The sequence below is a fragment of the Prinia subflava genome, chromosome Z (genome assembly GCF_021018805.1).
Source record: "Prinia subflava isolate CZ2003 ecotype Zambia chromosome Z, Cam_Psub_1.2, whole genome shotgun sequence".
Classification (NCBI taxonomy): Eukaryota; Metazoa; Chordata; class Aves; order Passeriformes; family Cisticolidae; genus Prinia; species Prinia subflava.
In genome coordinates, this window is record NC_086283.1 from 11380749 (window position 1) to 11399777 (window position 19029).

Consider the following 19029-nt stretch of genomic DNA (forward strand, 5'->3'; position numbering starts at 1 on the left):
GTTGTGGGAATTCACTGAACAGAAATTATACTGCTCATCCTGTCCTAAATGGAGCTCTTACTTTCATTTTGATGTGCAAGTGTTGCATGGAGTGGAACTTCATTTAACATACACTATATGTATATGCTTAGAATATTCTAGCCCCTGATGCCAGTGGTGCACGGCTGAATACTAAAACCCACAACTCAATGTACTGTAACAGGTTTTTCACAGCACTTCTTCCACAGAGTGAAGTTGATTGATGTCTTTGATTAGCCCAATTTTAGCATAGAGGACGGGGCAGTTTCCTCTCCATCTTGCCTGGAAATAATAAAAAAATGCAAAGTCTGATATTTCTAGTTGACATTTGTTGTCTGTGGGCACTGCTCATTTCCTCAGCACCACTGTGCACTTAAGGATTTCTGTAGTGCAAGGTGAATGTATTCCATAATGTGAGTAAAATCCATTTTCTCTTCTAATGAATATGCACGAGCATATATGTAGATAAGCAAATATTCCCATTTCCATTCTAAGAAATGTATAAATCTAGCAGCAGGTTATAACACTCTAATGACATTTTGGTAAATTTTTACTCTATATATGTATTAAAGAGGCTTTAGTTAAATATTTTTCCTAAATGGACCTTTTAAAGGTTCAAAATTCATATTGTTGAAGTAAAAATAGCAATGAGCAATTTTACACTGAAAATAAAGGCTCAAAAATTTCTTCTTATGAGACAAAACAGTAAAAATTCTTAAAAAATTATCTGCTCAGATAATTTAATTATCTATAGTAACAGAAAGTCTCAGTGGAGATTTCAAGTATCTCTCTAATAAAAAAACCCTAAATATAATAACCTTTCTTTTCTTTTTTCCTTTTCCTTTTTTTTTATCTATGTCGTATAAATAAAAATACAATTTTAAAAATTTTTGAAAAGTGGTTATGGAATCACATTTTATGGCTTATATTTCACTTGCTTTGAAAACAGACACATCAATGAAGCTAGGTTTCTATGAAGTTTTATCATTAACTTTTATGTTCCCATAAAAGTGAATGAGAAGTTACAGTTTTTTGGTCATCCCAGTAGTTAAACTAATAAAAATTCACACTTTTTCAACCATGCATACAATAGTATTCTCAGATGACTACAACAATTCTTGATTTTTTTCCCCGGGCTTTTTTGTTGTTGTTGTTATTTATTATCAAAATATTTCCATTTTAACTATCCCAAATTCACCTGGGCAAATGATAAGACTCAGAAAGGCTTCTCTTTTCAGGGAAGCAAATAAATCATAGTAAGGGCAAAGTAGAATGTATTCAATTTCTTTTGTTCAGAGCCATGTCAGTTTTTAGCTGAAGCAATTCTTTTGGTGAAAAATGTAAATTGCAGGGATGTGTATTCCATTAAGCTTTACTGAATTGTTCCATAAAAAGAACTAAGACAAAAGAAAAAGTGTGAATCTCTTACTTGGAACTTTTAGAAATTTTTTTTAAAGGAAAATGCTTTAAGTCTTCATTCAAAAATATCTATGTTTTTAATTTCTCCACATACATTTTTTAAAGTGGCAGAATCAAAATGGTGTTTTTCCACTGTCCTGTCTAGTTCTTATTGAACTATTTTGTTTGATATTCCATTCTACATGTCACTCTGTAAAAGACCTCAAATCACCAGCAATACATAAAGAAACAAGACTACTTCAGTTTCAATTTGAAAATTTAAAAGAAACTAACCAGAACTGTGCACCTTGCATGCTTTTCCATAAATATCCTGGCAGTGCTTTGTAACAAGAGTGAGAAACAGAAATGATTATGTTAACATAAACACAACCACACATGGTCTTTATTGAGGTGAGGGGGAAAGAAGAAAATTTGGAAACTAGGTCATTCAGTAAATGTTAGCATGGCCTTTTACTGGAGAGAGTAACATTAAATTTTTCACAACAGTTACCCCTTACAGAAGAATAAAAATGACATGTTGGAAGCAAAATATTTCCAATGTTACTGTTTAATTCCACAGAAGATATTTTTTGCACATGGCTATTAAGTCATGATTTTTATTAATATTATGTGTGTGTGAGTACCATGTATATTAATGACCAATATGTTCTATGAAGAAAAATAGCGTCTAATCTACACAGTGTCCATCTTTTTTACAAAAACTAGAAACTCACATAGCAATGCACTGAGCTTGACCGGATGGACAATTTCTAAAATTTGCCTTTTAATAGATGAACATGCAAAAAAATAAAAATGTATTTTAATGTGTGCCAAACACATGAAAAACTTATGCATTCACAGCCTGTGAAATATAACAGTAATTTCACTTTGGAAATTTCAGTGCTTCATGGTTTGGTGTTCTATTAATAAGAAATGAAAAAAAATAACTCCTTGCTAATCTCCTTCTCTGAGTTTCTCTTAGTTACAGGTCTGTTCAATCCCAGTGGAAACAATGTCATAACTTTATTTTAGTTATTAAGTAAAATTTTACAGCTGACTTACCAAAGGAAATATAGTACATTTGAAAAGAGACACAAGAAAAGAAGACTCTGACCTCGGCAGTTCACTGTGGAATTTGCACAGCAGAATTTCCAAATCTTCCATTAGCATTCATGATAAACATTTTTAAATGTGCTGTTTCACACTTTGTAGGGCAGAAAGCAAAATTTTAACAATTTTAGCAATTACAGGGAAGAATATTAAGCTCATGCACTGTGCCATCCAATAAAGTAAAGGATCTATTAGTAGGAAAGGACTATGTCTGGTCCAAATTGCAAACTCTTGTCCCTCCAACTGGACATTCCTGTAAAAATCATGAAGAAGGTGTGATCCTAAGCAGTTACATTAAGGTCATGTTTGAAAGTGGGACTTAAAACCCCAAGTAACTTAAGTCTGTGTAGAGTCAGACCAAAATATCTTCCAGACATCCGTATCTTAATCTTGTTTCTTCCAGATCCTGAAAGCTATTCAGGGTCTTAATTCCTATTGAACGAAACACCTTTGAATCTCTGTGCATTCTGACTCCAGCCAGGTCTGGAAGAAATTGCTGTCACACACCAGTGCTGCCTCATACTCTTCCTTCTGCAAGTTTTCATGAAACTCCATCTGTACCACAGAGATAGTACCACTTCCTGAGCTTTTATAATGCTGTGAATAGAAATGAAAACCTGAGAGAAACTATTAGTATTTTAACAGCAGTTTTGTCACTGCAGTAAGTGGTAGCTGACACTTTTACTGAGGATGGGCTACTGCAGGTGCTCTCTTTGGCTTTTGTGCAGCTTAGGATGATACCAGGTACTATCATCAATCAGTGTTGGAAATGGATGTGCGACCTTAAGTGAAGAGTAATGGGTAAGTACAAGAGATTCTCCAAAGCAGGTCTCTGTTGAAGGACAATTGTAGTTTCTGCCAAAGGAGAAAAGAAAGAAAGAACAAAGGGACAGGGAACTACACAAAATATGAAAAAATAAGAAAATTAAAGATAATTATGCTCCTTGCAATTAAGCAAAAAAAAAAAAAGTTGGATAAACAAGAAAATTAAATAGGGCTTCTTTTCTCTATCAAGATCTGCCCTTCCTTCTGTAAATATATTGTGATAAGTTTATGTACATGCTTGTCATGGCCAATGTCAGTGAAACATTGCCATGGAGTAGCTGTCCCTTTCTTCAGTGATTTTCCTTCAAGGTCTATGAGATCTGTTCCTGCTTGCTTTTGGCTCACACTGCTGCTTGGCTCACAGAAATCATTCATCCCTGATTTAAGGGGACAAAATAAGTGAGATTTGTTCTTTGTGATGATGACAAGAACCTTTAATGATGGGATGCCTTTAGCTACTTTGGGCTCTAGAGTTTCTGGGCCAGAAAGGGTAAATATGATGGCAATGAGCAAGCAGTACTTCAGTCTTGACTTGACCACCTCTTCTAGCAAATACAGCACAGAAAAAATATGTTCTTTACCCTTCTAAACAAAGAGTTATTTATTATTTGCATGAGATTCTGTTTAAAATCACTGTATCTGAAGCAGACAGAGATTTCTTGCTTGTATTTTATTTCATTTTACTTTATTTTATTTTATTTGTGCCTTGGTGGTTTTTTCCCCTCCTTTTCCCAAGGCATTAGGTGGATTTTTTTCATCTTGTGGACCAGCTCATTTGTCTCTGTAGCTCTTCTATTGCAATGCATGCTCCCGCTGCCTGGCACATAGCCCTTCAGCTAGCAGAACCAATTAACCTCCCTTTTACTTTAAAAGTTAAAAAAAAAAACCCTCCTCCCCTCCCTTCTCGGTGCTTACAATAGGGTTAGCCAAAGTACATATTCCCAGCTATAAATATATCTCTTGGAAAAGTGTAAGCATGTGCTGTGAATCAGGTTTATTTTGTCTTGGGAAATCACACTTAATATAAAACAAGTTTCTGACCTTTCCTTTGTTTTTCAACGTCTTACTTATTAGCATAAACTAACATTTATAGTTGTGCTAATATCCAAGGAGGTGTTGACATGCCTGTGGAAACATAAGCTTGCCAGACAAACGGCAAGCCAAAGGGACATGTCTTATCCATGCAGCAGCTGCGGTGCATTGCAGAAAAATGAAATATCCTGCAGGTCAAAGAGGTACTGCAGAATGAACACCACCACCTTGACTGAATACAATTGATCTGCTCGAATGCACCAATAGCAGCTTAGGAAAAGGATTGATAAACATTGTTTGAGCCACCTGGGCTCTTTCCAGTTGCAAAACGTATGGCAGGGGTAGGTGGATATCCTTTAGTAACCACTTCAAAAAAATTATCCCTTGTTTCTGCCTAAACACGAGATGAAGGAATGTGGTTTGTTTTGATCTTTATAAAAGGGAAGGATTGATTAATTTATTCCTCTTTCTCTGGAATGTTTGTCAGCTGTAGATTGGAATCCTTGTTAATAAAATGAGACACTTAGAATCCATTCTAAGGAGTTTTATGAGAAATATTTGTATGTTTTGTCTCCATTATATTATATATCACAATAGTTCAAGTGTTTTCATTTTATTAATTTATGAAATACCTTGAAAGAGGGTGTGATATGTATAAACTAGCATCTGCTACAAACACGGTCAAGGCTCCTGCTATTAGTGCCATTCTTCAATTCACTGAGCTCCTTTTACTGATAACCTGAAAAGAACTGAAGCTTTGTAAGCCGAGCTAGCACCTGAAGCACAGCCGTGATGGAAAAAATCCATTGTGAATGACAGTCAGAGTGGAAATAGGGCTATGGTATTTGCCCAGGTATCTAGTCCTCTATTCTTGAAATACCTATGATCTTTCTTAGCAAGGGAAATGCAGAAATCAGATGAAATAGGAAAATGTGACTAATTTTGGCAGGTACAATCCTTGCTAAACACCTCTTTGTCACTCATAAAGTGAATTTTGTGACTTAACCCCAGCAACGTTCACTTTGTTCTCTGTACAGCAGTCACAAATGTTTGCAGCATCTCTATAAATGTCCCCATTCTGAAAGCCACAAGATAACAGTGCATAACTCCATTGACCCTGTTTGTATAAATGGTTTCACACAAACTCAGTGATCTGTTCAATCTGTGCCTCTGGCTTTGGGAACACTAGGAGCAAGCAGTTTGGATCAGTGAAGAACAAGAGGATTTTTTGACTACGTATGTTATACATGAGTGCACTGTCTAACCCCACATCAGCCCCACCCCATTATGCCCACTCTAGCAGTGTGCTAATGGTCTCCCTCTTCTACAAGGCAGGGCTCCTGCTAGCTGGCAGTTTCCCCAGTGACCACTCTTCCAGGACTTTGCTGAAGAGCACAGGCTGAAGCATTGCAGTTTCCAAGGTAAACATTCCTGAACAGTGTTTTAAGAAGCAGCCAGGCACATTCCAGTTAGAGGTATGGCCCTGCTTACCCTGGTAGTATCATGGGACTGTGGCTGCTGCTTATTTGTAAGGGACTTCTACCCTTCAGCTTTAGCTCCCTGTACTGTTGGAGGGAGAACCAAAGCAGGTGTAGCCCACAAGGCTGTGAGAAGCTGTGCTGTGTTTCCACCCTTGTCTGCACCAAGAAATGCAAGCCAAGAGGGATCATCAGATTTTTTGATCCCAGATCTCACCTCTGCTTACTCTACCTATTCTTTCTCTGACTATGAGAACATTTTTATTCAAAACTTTATCTTCCCTGGAGTATGTTACTTCTCATAGAGCTTCATTTCCAGAGCTCTTGTACAACACGCAGGCTGGCAATTATGGGCCCAACTAACTAACTAACATCTTTAGTAACCAACAGAGCTGTAAGTTAGGTGAGTAGAGTAAGCCACAGTAATCGTATCCTGTGTGTGTTTTGGTACCTGTGGTGAATTTATTGTGAAGGTGGATAATTAAGTACACCCCACTTGTTCATGGGGAAGAGGGGATAGTTCTGCAGGGAGGCATTTCACTCAGCTGTGCCAGTGTACTGGGCAGTCTGCATGTGAGCATGGTGTGGGCAGAACTGAAATACCTTCAGTGTATTTTGTGTTGCCTGAAGAAACAGAGCAGGGACACACTTTTTCAGACCCCAAACGCACGGAATTTAGGAAAAGTGATTAGCATGGCTGCAAAGTTGACTGACTGCTCTTGCTATTCTGAGACCTGTTTTAAAGGTTATTTTCTCTCTGTGAATCTAGTAGAGCTTTTGGAATAGCTGTAAACTAGTAAATTGTGTGGTGAAGAGGCTTTGTTACAGACCCTTTCAAAATGGGTCATTACCCTCTCATAGTGAGGGAAAAGGGTAGAAGAGGAGAGAAATTATTAAACAGCTTCAGGGTTAAAAATGGAATTAGTTACTTTTGATCTGGCATGAAACCAAAGGTAGGTAACAGATTCCTCAAGAAGAGAGGTGGAGAAATCAAGGAGCACTGATTATTTGTAATGCCTACTGAGTCAGAAGCAATTGCAACATAGGAATCAAGCCCTGCTGCGCAGGTGTGAAATTGAGAAGTCACACACATCCAAAAATACATTGAATGCATCAGATGCTGCTGTGATTGACCTTATTTTGTGTACATTAGGCTTGTAACCTTGAACAGTAGGCAACATGTTACAGGCAGTACGTAGTCCTGATATCCACTGTGCAGTCCTTTTATTATTTGCCTCAACAGATTGTTTCAATGGTTTGCCAGCACCTCTGATCCAAAAGTGACTGATCTTTCTGTCCAAGTACCAAAGATCCATGCCTGCTTCTGCTTCTGTGTGCTCCTTGCAATGTTGTTCCAAATCAAAACCTTCCCTCTTCCCAGATAAAGCACAGAGTGACAATTAATTCTGTTATGAAGTCACACAGAGACAAAGGAAGATGCACAGGAAATGTGTTTCCCTTTTCTCCTAGCTTATTTTAAAATAGAAACATCAGACTTTTCCGAACAACTTTGTAAGTAATCAGAAAGGAAAAAACCCAACTATTTGAAATATGGATATTTCCCTCTTATGTTTCTTACCTACCATTTCTTAAATATTGTTATCAACTTTTGCAGTTCAAGAGATGGTCTAGGTGGCCACACAGAGGAATGAATTTTCACCTCTTCATGCTGGTTTGCTTCTGATATCCAGAGGATTATAGCCAGCCTTTCCACCAAGTGACCTTCAAGTAATGTTTCCAGGCATGTTTTGTAGGATCAAGAAATTTTTTAGATTGACTAGAGCTCAGTCCCACTGCTGCCAAGTCTAGAATTCCCACAGTCTTTGATAAAGCCTAAATTTCTTGGTTTGCATAGTGGCAGGTAACCATCACCTCACTGGAGCACATGAACTTCCCTTTATATAGGCTGTTAAAATGATCATGACTTCTGCCACCTACCCTGGGGAAACACACACAAACAATTGAAAATTAATATTAATTGCCTAGATGTTCAGAAAAGAGCAGGAGCATTCCTGTGAGAAGTTCAGGAACAGCAGCAGCAGAATCTCTGCCTTCATGTGGTGTGTTCTACTCTGAATCTCTTCCATTAATTATCCTACTTAATTATCCTACAAGAATTTGTCAGCAAAGAAGTGGAGGTAGAAGCTGTGTTGGCATGAAAATTTAGAATTTATCATAGCTTTTTCTACAGTACACTTACCTACTGCTTGCTCAGTGACTAAAACCTTGTACAAAGGAAACCAAACTAGGTTAGGATTTGCACTTCCTGTTGATATTGTCAGCGAAAGGTGTCCTATTAATTAGCAGGTATGTGTGGAAGCTCTCCTCCTTTTAGAGTAGAAAAAAATCTATTCCAATTTGCTGGTTTGTGTCTACCCACAGCAAAATTTCCATTTTTTCCCTCTGCTGCTATCACCAGTGTCTGCATATTGCAATCCTTTTTCCTCTCATCAAGCTTTCCTCTACCATTAAAGCAAAATTACACGGAAGTGTTTCTTTATAACAACAGAATGCTTCAATCTTTTTTTCTTTCTCTCAGTCCCTTGCACTGGCAGTGCTCCTCCAGATGGGTCAAACACCTTGGTGAACACAGCAGAGCGTGGTGAGGCTCCATCTCCTTTGCAGTGTCTTTCCAGTACACTTCCAGGAAGCAGGAGCAGCATTCTGCCTCTTTCAGGTGCTCTTCTGCAGTTGCTTAGGATAGGTATGAATGGCCACACTGAGCTCAGAGTAGAGGTGGGCCCTGTGTATGTAATTGCTAACTCCTATTGTTACTTTTGAATCAAAAATGTAGAAAGCTTATGAAAAGATCTGAAAAAAAAGATGCCTTTCTAGGCTTACCTCTGCCTGCTTCTCCATACAATTGGCAGGATATTGCTGTGTTTGAATAGAATCTGCTTCATATAAAACATTGAATAAATTATTTTACCATGCATACTTCACAGTTTCTTGTAGTTGAGCATATGTCATCACAGTGCATCACCTGCTTATGAAAGAGCCATTTATCTCAGTTTGGTGACTGAAAGAGGTGGGAAGATGTGTTCCTCAGGTTCATCCTGGGCGAAGAGAAACAAAATAAATTCTCTTCATTTCTACATCTGTGGGAGCAGAAAAGAGAAGTGAGAATCAAATGCAGATAAAGGGTAAAGAATGAAGAACGACTAAAAATCTAGAAGTGGGAATAGATTAAAATAAATAGATTAAGATACCTAAGACCCTATAGGCATGCAAGGAGATGTATAGATTCTTGTAACAAGACAAGCTTCATGGTGTGATTCAGGCTGTTGAAGTAATGCAGTACCACTGAAATGAAGACAAATAGGAAACTTGTTACAAATTCACTCCCAAAACATCACCACAGTACTACTTAACATTGGATTCAAATGTCTAGCAGTTGCCTTCCAACCCAGCAGCTCACAGCAGGCAAGGTTTCATTTGCAAATGTCATCATCACTACTGGCAGCCGTGGTGACCGCAGAGAAGCCAAGGACTTGTTGATGTTGTGTTAATTTAAATGGAATAAATTGGCCTAAAGAGTCAAAGAAATAGCATGACCCTTTGACTTTATGCTTAAATAAGGCTCAGTGGTTTGAGCAAAGGCTTCATCTGTGTATCATGGCAAAAAAACACCATTAAAAGTCTTTTAACTTTCATCAGAAAAATCCAGGCAACTCTTGCATGCTGTCAGCTGCAGGTAGAGATCAATATGGTACCAAAATAAAGTAATCTGTAGCACTGTTTGAACAGGAAGATCATGCTCTGGAGCAAAGGAAGCAAGGCAAAAGACAGAAATAGAAAACAAAACCGTCTTGCACTGGTAAGGGCAGACAGCAAATGTCATAGATCTGTCACCTATCTTTGTAAGCATCCATTTTTCCTAAACCACCTCCAACTGCGCCATTCTTGGCTGCTATGGGGGGAAAGGAAGCAGCTTCTCCAGATCTGTAACAGTTAAAGCCTTTAAAACTCAAGGCTCCTGCTATTCTGAGTTTGTGGGGACAAGACCTATTTTAAATGTAAAGTTTATTCCACATAACTAAATAAGTTAGAGAAGTTTACTGGAACTTAGAAATCGGAAATCTAACCTGACTCTATCTCCACATGCAATCAGTGCTCATTCCGACACAAAGGCAGCAGGAGCTCTCCCGAGTGCATTGATAAGTGTTTCCCTGCAAAGCATTGTTCTGGAAGTGGGGAAGGGAAGGCTGTTCTCCAGGCAGGAATGGTAGAAATGCAGCAATGCAAACAAGCACTGGTAAGCAAACAACATACCTACTTGAGTTCTGTAGTGGATCTAAACGATGAAACTGCAAAGACAACAGTCCGCACGCTCGCTGGGCTTTCACTCACCATCTGGCAATCTGGGGAGAGAGCAGTGAAGCAGCTCCTGGAGCTCTGGGACAGTGCCAGATTTCAGAATGCTGGAGGTAGATCTCTATATCTGCTGTCCTTGTGTCCTTTCAGAGATGGCACTAGGTCGGAAGAGCAGAGCCAGGGTTCAGTTGCTCAGCAGAGCATTGAGAGGAGCCCACATGCCGCAGACACAATGGCAGCAGTTGCTGAATGCTCCCTGAATCCAACTTACATCTGAATCGGAGCAGGCAAACAGAATGAGAGCAGGCACTGCACATCTGAGACAGAAAAATGAGGCCTAATTGTTTGAAGGCCTTTATGACCCAGATGCACTGTTTATTACACAGAGGCATTCTGCCTGTGTAGCTTTTCCTTGATAGATAGTACTTGATAACATTTTAATATTATTATTATTATTCATTCTCTGCTGCTATGTAATACTAGACTGAGCTGTAGTAGACAGGAGACACTTAATTGCCCCTGAGTTGTTACTTTTTCATAGTGGATGAGCTGACTCCCATGTTAGAAAACACCTTTCATCTTCCCAAACTGTTTAGTGTAAACAAGACTTTTCTTGCACGTATGTGATGTTTAATGGAGGTAAATTGCTGTCTAATTGCACAGATCATGCACAAGAAATAAAAGTAGTTATACTATGGGATGGATTTTTTTAAGGGTTGCGTATTGTAGGGTTTTTTTTTTTTTTTTTGCTGTGACAAAACATTTTTGCACTGATGAGTTTTTAATTAGACAGAGTTCCCATTAGCTCAGATTAGGAGCTGGATTACATCTCCTGGATTTTTGAAATGCTATATGATGACTAAATGGATAAGTGAGAAGGAAGAATTAGCACAAAAAAGTTTCATTGCATTTAGAGATATGCTAAACAACATCTGAATGCAGATAACTGCCTTCCCTCCACCCCTGCAGATGTGTCTGGGTTTATCAGCAGGAAATGAGTGTGTTTATGTATTGGGAGATATTTGCTTTAAATATTTATAGAGTGTGAAGTCCTTAGGCATTTACAGGAGGCTTTGCAAATTCATCACAGTTTTTTTTACGCAGACCTATTTTGGTGATTTTTTTGGCATAGTGCTGTGCTCAGCCTTTGCATTAACCTAATGGCATTGCCTGGAATAAGTTGAGTATGGGAGGCAATGACACAGTTAGAAAGAAATAGTCAGTATCTGGAACTCAGGAAAATCTGAATGCGAGGCAACGAGAGTAGAATTACAACACTGGTGTTACTGACATTTCATACTTTGCTTTACCTCACTGATGCTTGCACAAACAAGTATATAGACAAATACGATTGCTCTGACCCTGGGTGTAGCAAAGTAGCTAGTGACTATAAAACTGATGATAGGGCACTGAGAAGAATCCATCTCCTGCAAATAATCATAAAAATATAGGTATTTCTTTGCCTTGCTTCTCCCCTTCTTCTGCCTCAGATATATTTCCCTTATTTATCCTAATAGAGCTGCACAGGGCAAGGAGTTACAGATGCTTAAAGATAAACACAAATCAGCACTTTAGATACAAGGTAGGTGTTCTGGATCATGTCCTTTGTATAAAGGGCAGTCCATTTCTTCATCCTTTGGTAAATTTTTTGAAATGTATGGATGGGAGTCCATGTGGTTTTCTTTTCCATCAATCTAAGCAACTGTATGTGATGAAGAACAACTCATAAATTTTATTTCCCTTTGTGTCTCTAGGGAGAAACAAGCGGGAAAGATAGTGTGTATTCTTTGTTGCCATATGTCATAGTGAGGTATGTGCTCCCACCTCCTCTGCTCACTCTTTACCTCTAAAACAACAGAAGAGCCAAAAAAATGTTTCTCCTTTTGTGGAACACTGTTCTGCAGAAGTATGTGCTGAGGAGCACTTTATTGAGGCACTAATACTCTCTACCGTTTGGCATTTTGACATCCATGATATTTGGATTCAGAGCTCTAAAATGCTCACAGATCTCCTTGTACAACACCTTTGCCATAGGCATTCTAACTCAAGGTGCAAAAATCTGTCTGGACAGGCTATGCTCTGTGCCCACAGTCGATGAACAGACTGGGTGTTTCAGCTGCCAGGCCTGCAGTCCCATCTGTTCAGAAGCTGCTTATGTGGGTTAGATGCTGGTCAGACCCTTGCCCCTACTCCAGAAACACCGCGTACGAAATGCCTGACAGATCAGCTTGATACCAGACTTGCAGTAAACAGCAAGATGTGTACAAGTTGGGATGACTTATAACCAACACAGATTGTAAGACTTCATTAATTAGAAGCTCTATTAATTAGAGAACTTTTTCTAAAGTCACAGTGCACTGTATGCACATTATTTTTAACTTCAATTGTTAAAGGGATAAAAATTTAAGTGAAAAGAAGATCATAATTAGTCATGTTTCTGTACAGCATGCCTTCATACACTCTGTCACACCTGTTGACATTTAAGTTCCAAAACCCCTTTTTTAAACAAGACAATAGCCAAATAGCAGATGACGGGAGGGCATGCAGATCATAAGGCTTGTAGGTGCCAAGAAGACAGATTGTATGCAGCAGGCATCCTGGAAAAAAAATGTTTGGCAAGCCACTTGATCTCTCTAAGTTTGTCACAGTGAAGAACTGCTTACAAGCAGCCCCACTGCATTCACTGATACCTGCAAATAAACTATAAAAGGAGTTAATCATATGAGGCGTAATTCGGACCCTGCCAGTCAAAAAGTAATAATCCTAACTGGCCAGCCTCAGAGTGCCTAATGTCCTTGTAAAAAGACAAAGGATAACAAAATAATCTGACTTCCCTGCTAAGTTTGTTGCAATATCACCTACAGATTCCACCTGAGATCTGGCCTTTGTTCTATTATAGGGTTTACAAACAGCCTCTGCAATCCAAAAAGCAGAGTATCCACAGAAATGAGGTTGGTGGTGTGCAGCCACAGAAGACTGACCTGGGTACGTAATATGTAACCTCTTTCTGTAGAAGAGGGCAGGGAGTAAAGGACTATACCGAGCGCAGGGCTGGCTCCTTGAACCATTGCATCCACCCTCCTCTCTGTCTGCATGGCAGCTTGTCTTTGTGCTGTATGCACTCCTAAGTAAAAGTTTGGGGGTGACCATGCAAATGCCAATGGTGGCTGCAGATCATCTGTCTCACAAGCAGAAGACAGCAGCAGCATGTGTTAAGCAAAGGAGAGAGATATTTTAATGGCTCTGAAAGGAGCTCAGTAATGGTTTATTTTGAGATCTGACTCATTGTGTTTATCTTTGCTATAGCAGTACAATGAGGAAGTGTCATTTATCATAATTACATGTTCAGCCTTGGGAGAGAGACCTGGTGGTAATCCTGAAATCCAGTGTTATCTGCTGGGTTCACAGAAGGTTTGGGATTAAATAGGACAAATTAGGTTTCCTCCTCTTGCTACCAGGCCTTGCTGTTAAAATGTCAATTTCAGCAAAGTTTCCCCATACAAAAATTGCTGAGAGTCACTATGAACTCTCTAATGATAATAGGGTTACAGGTGCCTTTTATTTGACAAAGTAACTGTGTTCCTTTCTGCAACCAGATAATAAAAACATTTTTGGGAAATAAGAACTCTCATCTGTGAGAAAACCCATCTGTCTGAAAAGACATCTGTTGAGAAATTGTTCCAAAACAAACCTCAAAGCAGCATCGAAGCAAAAAAAAGAGAAGAATGTTTGAGGGCTTATGTCACTACTTATTGTTTTTATTTTCTCTCCCCTTCTTCCAGTCTTTTTTTTCTGTAACCAAATATCCTCCACTGTAAAATATGGCCTGTTTTAGTCATGGATGTAAACAGTTTTCCCCTTGAAAAGGAACCCCTTGAGTACAAACAGCATAGAGCATGGAAGCAAACACAGCAACTGGTGGTCTCAGTTCCATGGGGGAACAAAAAAGTAGGTTTTGTCATTTCTGACTTATTAGGCAATTATAAAATTACTTCCAGACATCAGCTGAGATCATCCTCTTCAGCCCACTGTAACTTTGATTCACTTAGGTTGTGAAATAAATAAATAAATAAAAATAAGCAAACAGAAACAGAGTGCACAACCCCATAATCTGTTGCTTCATTAATGCAAAATGTAAATGCTTCTCTTAATCTTTCTGAGCCCTAGAAGTACAGGGTGGTGTATCATGATGACAAGGCAGGGTTACTGAAGGGACACTCTATACACCCTTTTAAACTCAAATGCATTCAGTGCCATTGAACAAAAAGCTTTAATTTATCTCATATGCAAAGCTCTGAATGTATTGCTTGCTTAATCATGTTGATGCAGACAATGCGATTACTCAGAGACGAAAATTCTTTCACCTATGGCTCAACTTCAGGTCACATTAGAAGCAAAAGTCAGAGGCTGGTTCCAAAATGTCGCGTGGTATGAGACTTCTGTTGACAGCTGGGCTGGGCACAGAACCAGGAGACTCAAAGTGCTTTGAGTTCCCATTGATGCTGTTGGGAATACAAGCAGCAAGGAAGTCCTGGCTGTCCCCAAGGCCACCAACTTGAGATCTTTGTTGATGCCATTTGAGAGTGCAGAGAGCAGGCATTCAGCCGCTTCTGCAGTGTGGATCTGCTGACAACATAGGTGCTTCCCAGGTATCTGCTGGCAGAGAGGAGTCAGCTCAGTGTCTTTGGACATTTGGCATTTTAGCTGGGTGGTTGGGAAGGTCGTTACATGTGTGGTTAACAAGTGAAACTGCACCGAATGTTTTGCCTCCGGATTCACGTGTACATTGTCCGGGACTTAATGCAGCTCCATATGCATGCAGCTGAGCAGGATATTTATAATGCCTGTCCCTGTGATCTATAAGCACTTATCTAACTTACTCTAAGTGCTGAGCAAGCCAGCAGAGCCTCCAGGGAAGCAGGATTAGCTGGCATCTTGTTGCTGCACCTTCATACTATGAATTCTTTCTACCAAAGGGAAGGGATGGTTAATGTCTGTGCAGAAGTCATGTCCATATCTGACAGAAGGATATGTATGACAGGATACATTCAGCTAAAATTGTAAATGTTTTGGAACTTGGTTTTATTTTCATTCAGCTCATGGTAGTCTTGTACTTCAGCTGTTGCACTGCCTTGATGATTAAAAAAAAATGTAATTATGCAATACCTAATACACATTGTGACTACATGACCTGTTGCATTCCATATAAAATAACTGTACTAGAATAGTGTTTTGTCCTGCCTCTTCCCCCAGGCAAATTCAGTATATTTCCCAATTGAATAAGTCAATCATTACAACAATAATTTCTAGATCATTGGAGACACTGTTATGTCCATGTCACAGGAAAAAGGAAAATCTTACACGATATTTTTGCAATTGCTACAGAGCTTTTCCCCAGTTTTCTGCATTCTAGGCCCATGAAGAAGTATGTATGTGAGAGGTCCTGAAGCTGAGTTCAGCCCCACTAATCTTAATGTTGCTCTGCATGGATATAGGGCCTACTCACAAATTTCCCCATGTCCATATGTCCTTACAAACTCTGTCTTCACAAGCAGCACAACTACACTGCAAATCTCTGTAGCTCTTCTCATGACACAATTGCCATAAGAGATCTGAGTTGCCAGGCAATAAAGCAAGGGATCCATTTTTGCTTAAAGAAATTCAAGTCCAATTCTTATGCCAATGAATTTCAAACAATTTTACTCTCCTTGTGTTAACCTAGAAAGATCTTAGCCTTACTGAATGTTTTTACAGAGTCAGCACTGTTCTGAAGTTGCTCCAATGTCTGAGACCAAAACTTTAATTTGTATTTTTAAGTTAGACATTTGTACAGACACCTTTCATTAACTGTAGGAGGGAGAGATAAAGTCCTTTCCTTTGAACTATTTAATTTTACATTTTAATTTTATATATGTCACTGCCTTCAAATTAAATTAAGGAATAAAAGCTCAGATGATTATTATTGGCAAAATGTTAATCTTTGAGGCAGGGATGTGAGGCAAGACACTGCAGCCAGTATCTTGGAACTCCTTGCAGAAGTTCTGGAAACAAAGGTAACTTCTCCATGTACTTCCCAAGAGGGCAGCTTGCCTGCATCCTGATTAAACTGCTAGGCTAACTCAGCATGACTTGCAGAGGTGTAGCAGTGACAACAAATGTTTGAATTAACAAGAATTGTCCAATAATGGTGTATCATTTCTAGGCCTCGTGTGTTGAACAGCTGCATTTACAGGAGTGATTTAAAAAAAACTACATTGCAAACAAGTTGAAATGCAGTTCAAATTCCAATTCAAGTCTACCGTGTCTGCAATTCAGCATGCATCACCCTAGTGTATGCTGACCTCATTCTACAGCTTTGGTCCAGTTGTGGCTGAGTTGAATTATATTGTAATAAGCTCCAAAATACTAATTGTAGTGTTTTGGAAGAGAAAGCACATCTTTTTAATGCTATAAGTTCAGTGTATGCAAATTTACTCTTACCATTTTGGAGAAGCAGAATTTAAGTTAGTGCAAACATAAAGATCTCTGCTGAAGCTCTAGACTCAGCCTTTCAATTCTAGTTAGAACTATTCCAGGTGGGACAGAGGAGAGGCCATGAATATGAACAAGGGCTCTAGAATTCAACATATGCAATAAAGAGGAGAGTTTTTTCCCTTTCTTTTTTTACTACTGTGTAGAAGTACAAGGAAGAAGGTATCCAAACATCTTTGGGATAAATTGTCTCCTTTTCCTTCATAATACAGTAAATTGCAGTCAGAAAGTCCTGACATATATTTGTGTGAAAGCCCAGGTCTCTATTATGAGACTTGCATGTAAATAGTAATCAAGCAGAGTTTTAAAGGGCTATTTATAAATGTGTATAGAAGGGGATCAATGAAACTCTCTGGAATTGTATTTAGTCCAGTTTTCAGATTTCTGGTTTTGAAAATGAAGAGAAAAACTTTGTTTTATGCTTAACTAATGAAAGGTAGTGCTTCACATGTTTTACAGTGGTCAAAAGATTCCTTATGGAGCAATGGATTACATGGCCTTTATTTCTAAAATGGGCTTATTGTTACTATTTCCACTAAATTGTTTCCAGGAAAGGATTATACAGGTTTTTCCTCTTTTGTCCATTCTTTCTTCATCTTTGGTTTTTTTTCATTCCTTTGGTTTTGGACTTTGACTTCAGATTCTTTTTATAGAGCAAGTAAAGCTGTGAAGGTCTGGCATTCTATTTCGAGTACCATTAAAATGTGTATAAATGCAGTACTCAACAAAATGTGACAGTAATGGCAGTCTAAATTCACAAGTGTTTCTGTTTTGCACTGCAGTCCCAGCTTCCTTGCAATTAAAACGCACAATATATAACGTTGGGTGACATACTCCAAATATTTCCATGTGTTTCTGTTTCTTAGAATTCTAACATGGTTCCCCTCCCTTATAACAGCTGGGTTAGGGATTATTACAATTATTTATGTAGTTTCTGGTAGCATTATGCTAAAATGTATCACCAATTCAATTCTGTAGGCCTTGATCTCAAAAGGTATTTGAACTTTCAGGATCTTGGACCTAGGCACATTGCAGGATGTACACACATGAACAGCAATAGCATTAGTCACGTTTCTGAAGTGCCTGGTAGAGTTGATACAGGATCAGGAGCTAGTTCTTCTCCAATTAATGAAAGCATTTGTTAGGACTATGGTAGTAAATTAAGAGGACTGAATGAAGACCCCTGTAATTGCCTTATGTGAGACGCAGTTGGCAATAAGAACGGTTAGATAAAAGATAAAATTTACCTTTAATGCTTAGAGTTTCTGGATCCTCACTTTTGGCTCTCAAGATGACCTGTCCCACAGTAACAAGTCTGAGTTGACACCTGGGGGCTTTCAGCCTCTCTGTAATTTTTATTGGATAATTATTAGAGATAGAAAACTGTCAGCCTGAGATTTCTCCTAATTTAACTCCTCAGAGCAGGTAAAGTATAACAGAGCTGCAAACTTTTCTCCTTCTCAGCCCTAATTAACCAGAAATCAGACCAGGCCTAAAGAGGCTGCCCTGGCCTCAGCATCAGCCCTAATGTTTGGTCTGACAATAATTCATTGGGCAGAAGAAATCTTGAGTATGTTTTTGACATATTTACAGTCTAGTCTATTTGCTGCTGCAAAAGTGATTAACTTGCACATTATCTACTAAGTGTCTACTTCTGGAGCTAAAAATCTGCACAACAAATTTGCTTGTTGCTTATTTGGCTTAGCATCCACTGCTGCTAATTAAAATTAGGTTTTAATTGCTATTCCTAACATGTGCTTGAGACATGGGCTAACTTATCACTCCTTCAGGCAGTGAGAGCAACTTCCAACCTTTCTAGGGATAAATGAGTTCAATTTAAATGGCTAGCTAAGACATATCCAGACTAAGCATGACCTGAAGAACCCAGAAGCACAAAACGTTGTGGCTTTAGACCAAAAATGTTAATCCTCGAGTTCCCAAACTATTGACACTGTTATCCTCTTTATGTCATGCCCACTGACGCTTTACAGCAGCCAACAGGTAATTCTGTCCCCTGGCTTTCTCTAGAGGCAACTCACAAAGTTTTGGTTGAAACTGTGGCAAACATTTCTGTGTGAGCTTCTCTCTGATAGGAATTGGACTTTCCCCAGAGATATTTCACATGGGTTCATCAGATCTTACTCTGTAATCAATATGAAAATAAATTTCCACAGTTCTTGGTGTGCACATCTTGTGGGATTTGCACAACTGGGTGGTTTCCTTTGCCATCAGTTGGCACTGGTTTCTGCAGTGAGATTAGGCTACCTGCAATCAGCAATCTGCAATCCTCTAAATCAGTGTTTCTCAGTCTGTGGCAGCTGCC

General features: G+C 38.9%; 1 long non-coding RNA gene across 1 annotated transcript; it reads right to left on the reverse strand.

Moving 5' to 3' along the window:
• Positions 1-1159: 1159 nt before the first annotated feature.
• LOC134564625 (uncharacterized) lies at positions 1160-11631 on the reverse strand. The gene is made up of 3 exons (XR_010083586.1): positions 10134-11631; positions 9071-9164; positions 1160-8959 (listed from the first exon to the last, which is right to left on the reverse strand). It is a non-coding gene; the product is annotated as an uncharacterized LOC134564625 (long non-coding RNA).
• Between the last annotated feature and the right edge of the window lie 7398 nt (positions 11632-19029).